Source organism: Sceloporus occidentalis, unplaced genomic scaffold (genome assembly GCF_023333645.1).
Source record: "Sceloporus occidentalis isolate IW3139 unplaced genomic scaffold, rSceOcc1.0.p SCAF_30, whole genome shotgun sequence".
Lineage (NCBI taxonomy): Eukaryota > Metazoa > Chordata > Lepidosauria > Squamata > Phrynosomatidae > Sceloporus > Sceloporus occidentalis.
Window position 1 is genome coordinate 1190407 of NW_028317010.1, and position 5946 is coordinate 1196352.

The following is a 5946-nucleotide window of genomic DNA, read 5'->3' on the forward strand; positions in this document are numbered from 1 at the left end:
TCCTACAAAAACAGTACAGTTTATTCAAAGAGAGACGCATATTTTATTTTTGTAAGTTTTTATTCTGCATTCTTTTCTCCACAATAAACCCGGAGAATGCCATGCCGCTGCAGAGGGGACCCAAAATTCTGGCAGACATATTTTTTTGTATTTTAAACAAAATGCATTGTTTTCCTTTTTAATTATATGCACTCTATAATAATAAAGTATATAAAGAGGAGCAGTGATGTAGCATTTACCATAATATGATGGAATGTGCAATGCAGCAGAGAAATGCCAGAGAATATTTCTAAACATGCATTGAATAATTTAAGAGACATGTAACCGATACATATACTAAATGTACTAAGACTTTACATTAAAATGTGGCAAATATATCAGTTTTGCCCTTCCCTCTGCGTTTGTTCCTGTTTCTTCTTTTTCTGCTCCTAACCACATAAAAATGCTATCCAAATATCATCATCATTTCTTAGACCTCCACTACCATCCAATGCTCTACCCACTGTCTCTGAATGTCTTTCTTTGTCAATCCACTGCTAATCACATCAAACAGCTCCTTAAAGAGTCAGGTCCATGAACCGAGTAATACTGAGTGCAGAGAAAAGACAAGTGTCATTAAGGACATAAGGTCAAACTGCAAATAACACCAAATGTAACACCACCATGGTTCAGGCATTATTCAAGAAATTTTGCAGCTTTGTAAAATGCTTTTGTTTCTGTCTGTTAGTATGTGCACTCATTAAATCACACAATACATAGTAGTGCTGAATATTTAACTCACTATACATCGTGAAAGACCAACATAAGTGAGCTTCTCCTACAAGAAGACATGAGCTCTCCCTTCAAAACACACTCAGAATGCACACCAATACGTAAAAAAGTAGTTCCCTTTAATGGGGAATTGCCATTGGAAAAAAGTATTTTAAAGTAAAGCATAAAATACAGTAATGTATACATTGATATAGGTTAGCATTAACAAGATATTAAAGCCTGAGCTTTTTGGCTTTTATTAAAACCCCCTTATCTTGTGGGGTTGAGTTCTAATATGAATTATTTATGGTCATAAAAGGTGCCTTTTAACAGTTGATTAAATGGACAGTAATGTCATAATACCGTATTTGCTCGATTATAAGATAACCCCCCCAAAATCTGAATATTAATATATTTTTTTGTTTTTATTTCCTTTTATTTGCCAACCTGCCCCCCCCCAGTTATGCACATCTGCCCCCAGGCTTGCCACTCTGCCCCCAGAAATGCATTATACCCCCCTATATGCCAATCCGCCTCCCTGATATGCCTTTTACCCTCTTATATGCCACTCTGCCCCATGATATGCCTTTTAACACGCTATATGCCACTCTGCCTCCAGAAATGCCTTATACCCCTATATGCCACTCTGCATATAGGGGATTAAAAGGCATATCATGGGATATATGTTTGTGCTGATATGCTGTGTTTGGTTTTCACCAAATGTGGTGCTAACTGAGACCTGTAGAGTCTCTTGGGTTTTTTTTAATTTCTCTGAGCATTGTACGGTCTGACCTTGTGGTGACTTTGCCAGGATGTCCACTCCTGGGAAGACTGGTATCCTTCCCAGATTGATGGACAGCAACAATTGCTTCTCTAAGATCATTGCTGATGTCTTTCCTCCTTGGCATTATGTTAATACTAGACTTGAGCATTCGTATTTGGGCAAACATGAAAACGAACATGAAGGGTGCGTTTTCGTTGTTAAGCCCGAATACAGAAGAAACGAACATGGTGGCGGCAAAACATACACAAATACACAACGTGAAGAATCTTCATGTTCTTCTTCGTTAATATCCTAACTAATTTCCCTGGACCGTTCCTTCTCTAGCCTACCTTGTCTACGCAGCATTGCAGGGGTTAACAGCAGCGGGAATATGTAGGATTGCGTAAGGAGTTAAAGGTCTGTGCCAGCGACCAGCAGGAAGCTCCTCTGGCATCAATCAATGAAGAACAGCTGCCCTTTATTGGTTGATGCCAAAGGAGGCCCCTGCCGGCAATCAATCTAGTCGCATGCACAGACCTTTAACTCTTGGAACCTCGCCAGGCCTAGTTTCTGCATCAGGAGTTAAAGAACAAACATCTGAATAAAAAACTTAAAATTTACATTAACGTGTCATCAACCCTTTTATCTCTATCACAATCACATTTCCCTAATTCCCTTCTTATTTTACTGACATAATAATAAAAGCTATATTTGAACCCCTTAATGACAAAGCCCGTACATGTACTGAGTGCCGGCATCACATGACTTTCCGGTGCTCCATCATAGAAGCCCCAGCGGACGTGAAGGGCAGTAGCGGAGGTTTTCTGCGCGCAGCCACCCACCGGCTGTCAGACAGGTGTATCCTCCGCAGCGCTGAAGGGGACCTGGATCCTCCTCCCTGGCAGCTGGTGGGCGTCTGCCATGTGCGCAGACAACCACCGCTTCTGTCCTCCACTTACGCCGGTGCTTCTACGATGGAGCACCGGTAAGTCATGTGATGCCGGCACTCAGTCATAGAAGCCCTGGCAGAAGTGGAGGGCAGAAGCGGAGGATGTCTGCGTGCATCGCACAGATGCCTGCCGGCTGTCAGAGAGGAGGATCAAGGTCCCCTGCAGCGGTGCGGGGGATCTGGATCTTAGTATTATTATCATTTGCTCTGAACAAAACCCTCATCTTACAGTTGATAAAATCGATTCAACTAATCAATAATGAATTTCGTTGACGATTTTCATTATGCATTATTATTGATTTTATCGATTAGTTGTTTCAGCCCTAACACTAATATTCGCCCGGACCGAACACAGAAACGGTCGATACTTCTTGATTGTAGGTTTTCTGAGATTTCATTTTTATTTGGCATGGTTAACATCAGATGCTTCTTAAGAATGGCAAACAAAAATGTTTGAGTGATTTTAATTTTAAAGTATCAATAAAACACTGATTGGACTACAGGTTTGCTAACTCCTGACTCCAATTAGCTTTTGTTGAAATGGATAGCCTATGGGTTTACATACTTTTTCAAACTCACACCGTGAATGATTGAATGATGTATTCAATATGGACATAAAGAATACAATAATTTGTGTGTTATTAGTTCAGACAGATTGTGTTTGTTCATTATTGTATCTTAGATCACATTGTAGTTTGAGACAAATGTATACCTAAATGCTGGTACTTTTCCTGCCACTGTATATATATAAACTGATGAAGAAGGCCCTGTTCAAACAATGGTAATGGAAGAGTCTGAAGGCATGTCAGGTGCTTTTTGCCTCCCAGGGCTTTTTCAAGTGCACACCCCCTTTCTTCTGTATCATTCTTTTATAGTCTCCAATTGAAACTCTTCCCCTGCCCATCTGTAGGAGATAGAGGGCGTGCACTGGGAGGCAACCTCATCTTTTTTTGTTCTTGTTGGTTATTTTACGCGTGTTCCTGCTCTGCTCCTGCTCAGAAGAAACTGCTGCTGTAAAATAGGATTCAGCGTTTCAAGACGGAAGGAAGCCTGGAGGGGAGTGCCTATATTTAAAAGGATTCTGTTGGATTGTTACATTTGCGAAACCGTAATTAAGCCTTGGTTGGCTATTAAATGTCAATTTTTTAAACTTGACACACAATTTGTTGTTTTCGTTACTTACAGAAGAAAAAACTTTTATTTTCTGTCCTTTGATGTAATTGGAGTCAAGCTACATTGTGTCTTTTAGAGTCAGCAGACCAATATAAAATAATCCTTATTTATAGAGCTGTGCATTGCTCTTAAAATTGTGAGTGCATTAATTATTTTATATTTGTGCTTTATGAGAGACAGCACTATATTATTTTTGTTTATTTTAATTTTTTTGTTTATATTTCCCAGGTACAACTACAAATGTATAAGATCTTCAAGCAATTAGAAGCAAATAACTTTTTTGATATATGTCACTTTTTTATTTTTTTGTATGGTTTTCTTTGTAAAAAGTAGTATTTTACTTGGTTAAGTGAGCAGTAGTTATGTAATTATGCACAATTAATTTACTTTAGCACCTTATCCATATAACCTTCTACTTACTGTAACAGCGCTGCGGAATCTGCCAGCGCTTTATAAATAAATGTAATGTAATGTTATCCCTTTTCCACTAATTTTTACCTGTTCAAACAAGCTTAAAATCTAGAAATAAACATTTTGCTAAAAAAAAAACCCAAAAAACAACTAATAAACAAACTCTGATATAACAACTAACATAGAGCAGTTAGAACAGGTAATTTTACATAAGGTATTCAACCCTGGCAGGAAATCAGTGCACACCTAGTACTTAAATACTATTTAAGAGCATAATTTCACTCTGAGCTTTGTTAAACAGCTCTTTGATGCTGCTGGGGTAATATCAAAACAGAAAATTCATACATGTGCATGTATTTTCCTTGCAAATTCCCTCTATCACTTGTCCCACACCAATATTTTTGCTTGCAACATCTGTTTGTAGGTTAGTATTTCTTGTTACACTTGGGGTCAAGGTGGATAAGCACTAGCTAGCTGAGGGTTGTGACATTTTGTAGTTTTAACAGCAACTGAAACACTAACCCTGGTGTATCCTGGAGCTAACTTAAAACAAAGGGTAAAATAGTGACCTCTTATTTCCAGCCGGTTCTATGTTCGGTCTTTGAAGTCAAAGTATAGACTTGCAATAAATATCCAGTATAATAGACAAACCATTATCACGACATTTCCATTCAGCCATACTAATGTCATATTGCTTATTCTTCTGAGCTCCTGGCAAGGAATACCAGTATCCTTGTAATGCAGAGCAAAATGGATGTCTTGGGTTGTGTCCTGGAGCCATGAAATCCTGATGGATTATTGTTTGTTATACAGCCTGAAGATGATGGGTAATTCAAAAGCTAGGTCTTGCGGCCTTGCATCCAAGTAGCCATAATGCGCCAATTTTATGGTTTCGCCTGTCTGCCTGCAGTGTCCAAGTTTTTGGGTTAGCACTTGGCGCTGGTAGTTAAAGATTTACTGGTCTCTTTTGGATATGTAAAAAAAAACAAAGAAACAAAAAACTTCTAGAGCAAAATAGATGTCTGTGATATATCTTAGAGCAGTGAAGTCCTGATGATGTCATTGTCCATTCTTAAAGGTTATATGCATGCCACAAACTGTAAAACAGTGAGAAGATAAATTACATTACCTAGTAATAATCTGCCATAATTTCTTCTGGCAGACTAATCATTCCTGATTATCACCCATCCCTGCCTACAAAAGTTGTGTGACAGGGTCTCTACTTCATATAATCAAGATCAGTTATTGCTGTGTGCTGTATATGTCAACCATTATGTACAAAACATCAAAACATTATATACCTGTATTGATAGGCAGGATCAGATGGGTGATTCAGGAGTATTTGCCTAATAGTTTCAGGCGGTGAAAGCTTGAGTTCCTGTGCCCTCTGCCACCTCTCCAGTCTGGTTATACCTGAGACACATGTAAATTTTATATATATGTATACATGTGACATACTTTTGCACAATAATATGTCTGTATATAATGCTAGCCCGCTATACATTTATGGAACACACGGCTATGAAAAAATATAATTCTGAGATTACTTACCTGAGCATGGTCCAAAGTGCCAGTTCAGGTCAAACTCTCTCAATTTTTCCAAGGCAGACAAACCTGATGAAATGTCATCACATTAGTAAGAAAGACTAAAAATCAGGGGGGGGATTAATTCAAGTAAGAATAGTGTAATATCGAATATAGGCCACACCCTAAAAGTTCGGTGCTATTTTAAATAAAAAAAATATTTTTAAAGAAATAATACACAGTGGAATGGTAAAACAGTAATTTACCTAATACACAGGAATACATGTATTTTAACATTTTTGGTATCTATTATGCAATTAGTCAGCATATGTTGTATACAAAGAGTAAACCTATAGCCATTTTAAGGTTCCCCCCT